This window comes from Falco rusticolus, chromosome 2 (assembly GCF_015220075.1).
Source record: "Falco rusticolus isolate bFalRus1 chromosome 2, bFalRus1.pri, whole genome shotgun sequence".
Classification (NCBI taxonomy): domain Eukaryota; kingdom Metazoa; phylum Chordata; class Aves; order Falconiformes; family Falconidae; genus Falco; species Falco rusticolus.
The window spans coordinates 77,582,165-77,594,292 of NC_051188.1; the positions used below are offsets into that span (position 1 = coordinate 77,582,165).

The 12,128-nt window shown below is 41.4% G+C and overlaps 1 protein-coding gene across 2 annotated transcripts in view; it reads right to left on the reverse strand.

The window, feature by feature from the left end:
* Positions 1-12,128, reverse strand: part of ERG (ETS transcription factor ERG) — a 64,812-nt gene that overhangs the window by 21,468 nt on the left and 31,216 nt on the right. The window lies entirely within an intron of this gene.

Below are 12,128 nucleotides of genomic sequence, written 5' to 3' on the forward strand. Positions count from 1 at the left end.
ACTGCTTTGTCATCCACAGGACTGAAAAATAACCACAAGGGAAGATACAGTCAGCACATGGTCTTGCCTGTCATTGAGTGGTGGTGAATTTAGCCTTTCCTCTCAGAACCAGAGTACCTGGGCATTATTCTCTCCAGTTTAACTTTTCTATCCCACTACATATCTCTGAATATAATTCTGGGATGCAGCTTATTTCTGTCTAAACAGTAAAACAAAGTAACATTTCCTTTCAGACGTAAACAAGTTGAAAAAGAGCTTTGGTAATGATTGCTTGTGACTAAAATGTTGGCTTTTTCCGTTTACCTTTAACAAATACAAATGGCATATATGCACAAGTGAGCCTGCATACTAAATCATGTATATTTGGAAACATCCCCCAATTCCTGCCCTTATACCTGTGCAGATGCCCACCCTGATTCCCAAGGTCAGCTATGTTACAAAGGCAAAAGGAAGAACCATTTGGTGCATTCACTGACTTTTTAGGGATGTCTTTGGGTAACAGAAAGCTAGCAGCATCCTTTGGCTTAAGTGGCACAGTTACTTTGTTTTGTTTTTCTGTGAAAAGGAACTTAGGATATATGCACATCAAAGTCTTGCTGCTGACATGAAATATCATATCAGTATTAGCCTACACCACTTCTATGGGCAATTGTGCATTAAAAACACTCTTGTAAACACTGAACAGTAAATGATGTGAGAGATCCAGCAGTAGCACACAGCTTTTGGCAACCTGACAGGGCTTCTGAGCTGGTTTTCTGATCTGAATACAAACAGACGGGGGTGGGGAAGAAGATCATAAATAAGTCATAACTTTTCATTAAAATGCAGAAGCAGATGGTCAAGGGTTTTGTCCCATTAGTTTACTGGGTGGACAAGAAAATCACCAGTTCAGCAAATCTTCTAAAAGACCATGCTTAACTTCAAGCATTTAAGCAGCTCCATGGGAGTTAACAGACTACTCAGGTACTTCAAACTGAGCATGTGCTTATGCATACCACTGAACCAAGGCTTAATTCAAATGGCTGGAACGGACTTCTACAGTATAGAAAGCAAAACTGAAAATGCAAGCAGACACTAGAAAAGGGTATTTTTAGTGCCCAGAAAAACAAGAGAGTGATTGTCTGCAAAGGCTTTTTTTAGGACTTTCTGTGAGTCTGCTTTATTTCTGAACCACCAGGGGAACAGGGGCAGTGGAAAAGCAGCTTTCAGAAAAGTGTGCCCAATGCAAAGGGTGCAGCTTTGCAGTGATTCATCCTCAGCTCCAGGTCTGAAATGAAACCAGAGATATTTTTCTTCACAGCTGCATGTTATTTTTACCCTTTGTAAATATACTGTGTTACACCTGGAATTTACAAAAAAAAAAAATGTGGAAAAACTACAGTCATGCTACCCAAGAGCACTTTGTCCATTCCTGAGCTGATTCAGCTCTGATTGCTGATAAATGTCTGTCGAAGAAAATATTCCTCCATGGGTCTTGGACCTGGAAGCCTTGCTTTTATTCAGGGCTATTTAGAATCAAGCTGATTTGACAGTTAAATTTAGCACCCACTCCTACTGAAGCTGATTGGAGTCTTGCCAAACATTGACTGTGATGAAAGCAGATGTAAGTTCATAAATAAGTGTATGAAACACATTTTTTCCTCTTTACTATGCTACTATTTTCTCCATGTGACATAAAACACCTGTGTTGTGTTAAAATGCAAGGTGTCAGAGAAACACCGATCAGGAATCAGCAAAATTTTACATGATCTCTGTGGCATTCCCATCATATAAAGCCCTCAAATGTTTCTGAATTTCAGAGGTAAATAAATGAGAAAAAATTATTCTCCAAATCACTATGTATCTTTATAAGTTTATTTAATAACCACAGCTTGGGTAACTTCCTTACAGTGGCTACTTATAGAAAAGGGGTCTCAGGAGTGTACAGTGGTGGAAGGACATCTTTGGAGAATTTTATATGCGTGGACCCCACCCAGTCCATGGCTGGTCCAGTCAGAGGACACACTGAACTTTTTTCTGTGACGTTGTAGTGAACAAACCATAACACTGCCCTATAGGATACAGATTCCTCTCCCAGTTTGTAACACCACTGATCTAAGAAAGAAGAAAACAGCCCCAGCAGGGCTGCAATGTTCCCACCCTGTCTTGTGTACAAGAGGGAGAGCTCCACAAAGCCAGCTCCCTCAGTTAATTTGGGCCAATATATATAAATTTATATTTAATCAAAATAACATCATGTAAAGGTCAGCTCATACCTAGTACATTGCAAAGCATGCTCAGGCTCGTTTTCATTCACTGCAACTATTCAAGTTGTAGTGAATTTCGTCAGCGCTTCCCCCTTCAAAATGGTTTGTCACTGAAAAAGTGGCCCATTAAGAGAAAAACAAAACAACTTTTAGATTTCTTACTTTGAGGTACACTGCTGTTTCTTAAAGCACACCTGACTTACTTTTAGACTACAACCCTAAACTCTTTTTCCTGCCCCTCTCTACACCCTCTTGCTCTTCATGAATCAATGGGAATCACATCTGCTGAGACCTGCTACAGCAATGACACACAAAGATGGGCCTTGCGGATCCCCCTTTGGGTTCCCCTCTGGCAGCAATCACTGGGAACAGCCTGACCCTCCCCGGTGAGAAGGAGCCCATGCTCCCCAGCCACTGGACTGTGGCTGCATCAGCAGCTTTGCAGGGCCCCAGGGGCTGCTTCCCTGGCACAGTGGTGATCCCCATGGGTGCTCAGTGGGACTCTGAAAAGCACTTTCAGTGACGGTATCGGAGGCCCCAACACTTTCTTTGACAGAGCTCAGCTTCCACCATGCACACTCATTGCTCAGCACTGCAGCTGGGTGCTGCTGCCCAGCTTCCGCACATATACCAGGCTAAGCCTGGAAGGACACCAAGCCCTCTGCTCCTGCACAGGCACCTTCCCTTAAATCTACTGCATGACCACCACTACACTTAACATGCTGCAAGGAAAACAGAGGGGTTTTTTTCTCCTTCTAAGGCTTCTTGTGAATGCAGCATAAAATTCCCTGCAGAAGACTCTAGTATAGCAGAGGCATTAAAATGCCAAAAAATGCACATAGGTCAGAATGTCCCTGGGGTGCTCACACAGGCACTTGTGCAACTGCTTAGCAAACTGGGCTGGGGAGCCGCTTCCCCAGCAAGTATGCAAAAAAGTAAGTAAATGGGTGGATGTGTAAGTAACTCAGTGCTTAGCTATAACCTGAATCACTTCCCCACCCACGTGGGGTGGCTGTGTGAAGGAAATGCTTGCCCACAGGTAAGGGGATGACCAGGGTGGGAGCCAGCTGCCGAGTTCTGTGGAAGGAAGGGAAGCCCCTCAGGACCTGCACTAAAGCTGGCTTGAGCTGATGCTGAAGCTACAGTGACAGCCTGTTTATCTTTGCTAGAAGGTAAGTGTCAAAAGCAGTCCCAAGAAGACAAAAGAGGAAAAAAAAAAAAAAAAAAGGAACACTAAAGCCCTCACTGGGCCACACAGTCATGGAAGTGCACAGTTCCATGCAGGGCTACACATGGGCAAAAAAACTGGTCTTCAGCAGCCCCAACAGACCAGGGCTGCAGAGGGACTGGGACTGGGGCAGCCCCATGCTAACACACCCCTGCAGCATCCAAACCAGTCGCAGACATCACTGTGTGGGGTGCCCCAGGCTTGGTAGGTGCTCCAGGTTGCACGGGGCTGGTGCTGGGGTCACTCAGGGATATCACAGTGTGGCATGTAGAGGTGCCTCCTGTTCCTTCCTCTAGCGAAAGGAGAAAGCAAACACCACATGCCAACACAGGCAACATTGTTGGCTTTCTGTAAGCAAAACAAAAGATGCTGTTTATTGAGTTGTATACACAGCAGCCGTTCATTTTCAATCAAACAATAACTTTTGCTAATTGAAACAATATTTTTTTTAATTTTTTTTTCTTTTGCTTAACTTTCCCCATCTATCTTGTAGTCCACAGCTGCTTCAAGCCTTAAGGCCATCATGGCAAATTAAGGCAGTCAGCGTCTGGCTCACTAGAGGCCAGTCAAGCTATAAATATTACCAGCCTGGCTCTTTGTGTTCACAGTGTGGGGAAACAGCTGGTTTAAGTTTGACTGCACGTTGTCATTTCTCCATTAGTGCAAACACTTCAATATTTCTTATGTGTCAGGTTGGAGTGAAGAAAGGGAAAGAAGGGAAGGGGGTCACTAAAAGCCAAAGCTAAGAAATGATGTTCTGTATATACATAATTTACAATTAGATTGCTGCCTGGGAGAAGGCTGAAGTCTGACATGGTGATAGCTGGGCCAAAGCCACAATGACTTCCCAGTTGGCCTATAACTTTCAGGACCTATTTTCTCTTGTTTTTCTTTTATTATTTTTATAGAAATTCTATTATAATGGTAATGGATTACATTTCTCAAATTGTATTTCATTTCAAGAGCTTGTAAGACTGTTGTATTTGTGGTTTCATAAAATATGAAATACTGGGAGACAGGGCCCTTCCCAAACCACATATGCCTTCTTTTGTGGGCAGGGATCATACTGAAAGTTAGCAAAGTAGAGCATGCCAGGCATAAACAGAAGTGACATCTTGTATGGAAACCATAATCCCCCATGTCTGTGGAATGTCTGCTGATTTTCACGATTAGCATTATCGGGCTGTGAGGCTGAGGGGTGCGAAATGGCAAAGCCAATGATTAGCCACTTTTCTTTTTCTTACTTACCTCTTGCTTCGTCTTAAAATGCTATTCTCAAACTTTAAATACCGAATACCCATACTGATACTACCCTGATCAAAATAAAACACCTACTAATGAAGGGCAAGAGGAGAACACTCATCTCCAGACACACTGGGTCACAGAAAACCTGCCTAGTCACAGTGCCTGTGCCATGCAAGACTGGGGGAACAACCACCAGCTCTAAGCGCTCTAGACACAGTAATTACTGCACTGGAAATAAAGCAGTAATGATAGCAATAGTCATAAATAATGACAGTGATCATAACTCTTGTGAGGTCCTATGTCATTATTTGAAGACTATTTTTCTATTTCACTACCCAGATGAGAGATGTTGGTTGCTTAGCACTTTGGAAATTTTGACTATCCTCATCTCCTTCTTAAACTCCTGAAGCTAAGCACACAATTTAAACATCAGTGGTCGATCCAAAATGTAACCATGCCAATTATGAATGAACTGATCAACCCAGACTGGAAAGCTTCTTAACCAGCACCTGCCAGGCCAGCACCCCCTGAAAAGCTGCAATAAAGTAGCTGTAGTGGTGGTGAGCCGAGTTTGTTTTTCTCCTTGGCAACGTTTGCCTCAAGAAGAGAACCAAACCATGTGTGTGCGCGCACAGAGACATACACACACACAAATATTAAGCTGGTAGATTTTCAGCTCAAAGAGGAACTTCTTGAAGTAATGACACATAAAGCCCTACATGGAGAAGATCCTGAATCTGCGTTTTTTGCAGTTTGGTAGGCAGTCACTCCACCAACCACCCAGTCAGTGGGAAAAAAGATTATCAGTCTGAAATAACTAACACCACGTCTTTTTACACAAGATTAATGTTACTTTATATAGGCAGCTCCAATGAGTGCGTTAGGAAAGTCATCCTCTTAAGAGAGAGCTCCCAGCTTTGCTGTGGACTGACATAGTGGCTGACTCAAGCCCTTTGGAGACAGAGGAGAGCCCATTGACTGCAGTGGGTTTTGGACCACGCTTGTTGTTTAGTCTGAGCTGAGGCTTACCAAGAATACCAAGGCTGCATGCTGGTGGTACACCACCAGATGTGGAGGGATGGCACTGAGCCTCAGCCATGGAGTTGTGCTCCAGGGATGGAAAAAGCCATGCCCTTGAAAAACAAATGATGTCAGATCAATCCTGTTTCTCCACATCACACACACACAAGGGGTGCAAATGCTCTAACTAGATCCACCAGTATCATGCCAGAGACTGAAGCACAATGCAGAGGTGCCTGATCTAGCTTAAAGCACATAAGCCTGGATCCTGGGAGCAGGATGGTTCTGTCATGGTGTCAATAAGAGCTCCATATGGATGAAAGCACCCTCTTTAGTGGCTGGGCACATCAGCTGGCACATAGTTAGATTGCACAAGGTACCTTAATGGTACTACCCATTCCAATTTGCTCGTTTGTATAGCACAAGATAGCTACCATTTAATAGACTTCACATCAAGGGGAAAAGAAAAAAAACCAAAACTTAAGGTCACTCTGGACTCTGGAAAGTCTTTATGTGTGTCAGATGCACTCAACCCAGCTAGTACAGAGGCTCTTTGATGAAAATTTAGAACAGTAACATGCAAAGAAAAGCGGTGTTTCCCAAAAGAGCCAGCACAAAGGATGCATTAAGTTATAATTTCATTCTCAAATGTTCTTCAAGCAACAATTGGTAGCACTTAAATCAACATTTTGCACATGATTAAATCTTAATGATAACTAATTATTTCTGGCATTTCTTTAAAATTTCTATAACAGCCAAGCTGATGTTGGAAACCTTCTGCTGTGCTTTCACTGTAGCTAATTTTCAAAATGCTTCCTCAAATGAAATCATCACACTGTTCACGGCAAGTGAAATTTATCTGTGGCCTGAATAAGACTCTGTGTTCCACTTCAGCCTCCCTTAAAAAGATTGATTTCCTACCAGTAAATGTAGCTCTTCCAAGCTAACTTTGTATAGTCCCACCCATGGGCACTGTGGAGTCCCATGGGTGAGTGTATTCAGAGAACACTGAGCAATCCATGGATTTAAATGTTGTTTAAGCAGTACCTGGGGCCTCATGAGAGCATTTTCACAGGAATGAATTTCACCCTAAATGCATAACATGAATTGCATTCATTCATTGTAATAGAATTGCTCATACTTAATTTGATAAAATATATAAAGTACGATAAACAGAAAGTAAGTAACAGTGTGACATATGCAATCTCCGGATTTATATCGTAGTGCTTTACTATAACAGGGTGAATCTTTTGGTCTGACTCAAAAGCAATATATAGCCGGAAACAGGTGAATTGTCTGACTATATGGTGGCACAAAAGGTCTGATTAGATTTATGTACCTGGAAGAAATATAATGGCTGTACTAACATAATGGATTTAAGAAACTCAATTTGATACCACCTGTGACAATCTGCATTATATATACAACAACAGCAAGGTAAATGACAGATTTAATTTAAACTTTTCTTGCTTTATTTAATTTAAGTTAGGCCCTGAGGCTATATTTTCTGGTGCTGTGCAGTTTGGTTTAGCTTTAAAAATACTGTTATTGTTAAAGAAAACTGTGCAGCTAATCCCTCTGCAGCACACTGAAAATAACCCTTTAATTTCATTCTAATGTTATTTCTTCAGGAATGCCAGTTCTGAAACTGTTACGCTTTGAGATTTAACGTAGGGCAATTACAGCCAAAGTATATCTGGGGAAAGTCTTAGCAGAGTGAGTACATTTCTGCTTTGACTGGGTACTTAATCGTTGATGTGTAAGGGGTTCAGTACGCTCCTGAAATTTTATACCCCCTTCCAGATGACAGAATATATGGCCAGGAAGCAGCCTAACACAGTGAGAAAGAAGAGTTGGACAGCAAAAAAAATTGTGATGCTAACTATTCTCTGGTTACCACTTTGTGAGATTTGGCACCCTGTTTTGCATCCTCTTCTTTACACCATATTATTCAGACCCAGGCTCCCACATAGGAAAAAGATTGCAGAGGATATTTTGGAGATCCTAGGGGTAGTACTTCTGCAGTTCTGCCATGTGGCTGTGGTATTTTAGACTCCTTTGGGACAACCCAGATTTTAAATGGGTGTAAACAGAGCAGGTACGGTTTTACTAAGAAGGAAAAGCATCTCTAAGCTCTCTAGTTACTGCATGTGTTAATTTTTAACACATGAAGCATTTTTAAGAACTGATCATTTCATTTAAGGAAATAAATTTATGGACTGCAAATGAGCAGGGTGGGGAAGGCTTCTGCAGAAAAGAAAATGCCAAGTAAGCTACAGAATGGCAGGGTACTGCTAATCTGAGTGTGTAAAGTGTGGCTGATATTATGCATGTGATGAACAGCAGATAGTCTGTCAGGAAACACCAATATACAAATGGCAAAGGGAGGACTTGAGGAAGGAAAAATCCGTTTTCAGATTTGTAGGAGATGCATATATTGCACTTACTTGTAGTGACTTCCATATTGACAGTACTTATCAGTACCACATCAGAATATTTAGTATGGTTATTTAGGAATAATTTAATATTGATAAGTAATTTTTTTGTATGCAAGGCTTGAGTGATACACATTTTTTTCTATAGCTGGCAGGAACATCTCATACTAGGAAGTATTCTAATTCCCAAAGTCCAATAACACACATGTATGTGAGTTCTAGAAATGCCACAACATATTTATATTTGTTACTTGGCAATGTTCTCCATTAAAAGTGTAACATTAAGATCTACTTTTTCAGGCATGTGTTAGGCCTTACAAAATAATGGTTCTCTGATGAAATAAACAGTGTATTTTAATAACTTTTTTTTTTTAATTTTTGTGTTAAGTATAAACATGCAATATGTGCATGATTTTCTTTTTTGTTCTGTTAATTTATTTTTTTGGTAGTCTGTGAGTGATTTTTAAATTTTATTTTATTTTATTTTTTATCATGTCATGTCTTAGGAATTGTAGTGAAGTATGAATTTTCCTTGTTTTCTCCAGTTAGCAGCTCTGTATTTCTCTGTCAATAGGGGAGGTTGTCAAATCCAAGATTAATAAACGAAACCCTGCTTCCAATGCTGCAGGTTATTTTTAATTCAATACAGAAAGAATTAAATTCCTTCCCATTATATTTTCAGCCAGAATATGCCCTTTAGAAAACCAGTGTTCTGATAAAAAACATTTTGCAGTTCAGAGCAGTAACTTGTACAGCCTTTTCTAGGAGTGTAGCTTGTGTGCCAGCTCACATGCTGGTTCATATTGGGAAAGAATGGCCATTGCTGAGCTGTTAATTTTCTAATGATGGCCACATTAAGGACCTCTGAGTGATGCTGTCCAGAGAAAAACGAAGAACTTGGTTTTCATCTGCTGCTCAGCTGATTTTCACTAAACTCCAAGTCTAAATGATAGCGTAGGTAGACCTAATGCCATTTTTTTAGAGAAGAGGCATACAAAAATACTTCTTTTCAGCCCCTTACTTCTGTAACAGTGGCAAAGGTGGTCAAGATGGTGCAAAAGTGTGTCACTGGTGTTCCAGATGCCTTGTGTCATGTCACAATTAACAGTTCTGCTGGAAAAGTATGAATCAAAATTATGCCTCATGACTAATCAAAAAAGACTGATTCAAGGAAAATTCCACGATTCTCAGATTATACAGCCTTGCAAAAGTAGATGCCTGCTCTGCTAGTAACAGTACAGACAATATACCCAACCATTTTATGCAGGTAGTGTGGAGACCAGGATGCCTCTGAAAGAAAGGCATATAAATCTCTCCACAAAGGGCAACTCAGGCAGCCTAAAACACCTGCCAGTTCCTGTTCCTTTACCTCAGGTAGCCAGAATATCACCCTAAGTGATTCAATGCATGCACACACTAATAGAAAATAACATAAAGGAAGGGGAAATGATAGGCATTATAAAGATATTTCCAAATAGCCTGTTTAATTCAGGGCTTCTGAATGCTTATCTGTGCCTGGAAACTATTTTGAGTTCACACATACACGGTGAAGGTACCTTAGATTGGGGGAGGTATGGGTGGCAAGCCCGCCCTCCCCCCAACCTGAGTGCATGCCCCCAGCCACCAGGCTGTAAAATATGCTGGACACGAGTCTGCCCTGTCCTGCCTGCTGAAGTCCAGGCAGGCAGCAACACATGAACTACAGGTTCAGTAAAGAGATGGGGAGCCTAACTCCAACCCTGCAGCTGGGACACTGTTCTGGTGCACTGTGGTTCCCTGCTCTCTGGGTCACTTCTGTTTTTATCCAATGATGGCACAGACCCTGGGAGAGAAGCAAATGCACTGAGCATAGGGCATCTCCCAGCTGCGCACCCCAAACACACATCCATCCACAACGACACTTTTGGGACCCTCTGGATAGCAAGGCAGGGCTTGCCTGCCTGCCCAGGCACCCTGCGGTAGCAGGGGTGCCTCAGGATGCCTGGCCCTCTCTGGACCAAGGCAGCCCCTGCAGGAGCCAGGTGCTTTAGTGCCTGGAGATGTCTGTGTTCCCCACGGCTCCTACCCATCTCTGCTGGCTTGGGGCATGCTGGGGTGTGACAGCACATTTTCTACACTGTGCTCTCACCCCCAGGCTATACAGGTTTGCTTGGAGACCCAATTTAGCTGATCAGACTATGGGCGCACATTTTGGTCTTTGTAAGGGTACTGACCTCCTACATCAGAGGATAATCCTTAACAGGGTTGCTAACAAGGATTAGAGAGGACAAGGTTTCAGCTAATAAAAGACAGTATTACTGCCTATAGCTTGTTCCTTAAACCATCACAGTGACAGCCAAATACTTGTAATTCACAAACCGAGCTCTAATATTCAGGCTAGTTACATATTTCAGGAATCCAAGTCAGAAAATTCAGGATTCTGGCTTGATTATTTTAAAAAATGTTATTGACCAACAATTTCAAATGGATCTGTATCATCTAGATTCATTCCTTAAGATATGCGTGTATGTCAAAGTAGTAGTCTGTTTATGACTGACTTTAGTTGCGTGTAACAGTACAAATTATTACCATTAATCTCTGTAACAATTAACACTAATTATCTACTCTAATGCACTTTATGGAATTTACACTGAGAAAAACTGTGATTGGTTCTCTTACAGAAACACCAGCACAAATACTTACAGGTAATTTTAGGAAGCAGGTGAAACTGGTTTTGTATCAAAATTCCAATTGTGATTATATCTGTGCATTTGCTTAGCACACAAAAAAAAAAAGAAAAAGAAAAAGACCCTCACTGAAACTGATTGTGAAATAAGTTCTGAATAAGTGTGTTTATGAGAAGACTTTCCCTAATTCTTTGTAACTTCAGTTCACCAATTATTTCTATGTATCTCAAATCTTTGACTATTCACTGGGAATTCTGATTTGACTTCAGCACAATTTCCATCCCTACCAGTGAAAAGTGTAGGTGTGGTAAGCTGTCAAGCCACTTTGCTCTCCTTGTGATGCTCATCACATTAGCACAGCAAGTGTGAACACTAACGACAGCGTCTATGGCTGAGGTTTTTCTAAACAACTGATCCTGGGGTATGAGATTAGTAGGCAGGTGTTTATGACAGTGAGATGTGAAGCACAGTCTTCACTGGTACATCACCAACAACTGTGAGCAACCAACTCTCTGGACCTCTGCCCTTCAACAACACCAAAGGAAAACTGTTTTGACAGTCAGACGTTTTAAACAGGAAAGCACTTGTTTGGATAGTTTCCTTGAAAACAAAAGTATCTCCACTGTGCTTTTTCAGATGGAAGAAATCTGATAGAGTGCTCCTATGCTTGGGAGAGCTACAAGTCAATATCCATGAATTCACTGCATTACTCTTTCAGATATCAAACATTCTCCTTCATAGCAACATTCATAAAAAAAGTCCCAAGAAAACATTTAATGCCCTGACATGCTGTGGCTACTGCCCACTGAGCTCAGTAATTTCTTTTCCTGTTCCTTTCTACTCTCCTGCTTGTCTCCATATATATGCTGTTTCTTCACTGTGAGCTCTTCTTAAATCCAAGTCCATCGTTATGCTTTTTGGCACTATGTTTACAATAAATATAAAAGTAAACATCAATAGTTCACTCCCTCTGCCATTAGAAGGATTGACTTCCTATGCTTCTCTGGTTGTATTTAAAGCAAAGGCTCTAAATGCCAAATCACTGTATTTTGACAACTGCCATCAAGTGTTAGATCACATACACCACACCCTTAAATGAATCAATGGTGCTGCCCCAAACTACAGCAAACTCATGTTTTGCTACCTTTAATAAATGCTCTTTCACCCAATGTGCAATGCAAGTTCACATCCAAAATTCCACAGTCAAGGAAACACAGAAAGTTATTGCGCAAGCTCATGAGAAGAGTGTGCCTGTAGCACCATCTAAGGCCCTCTGTAACGCCTGGTT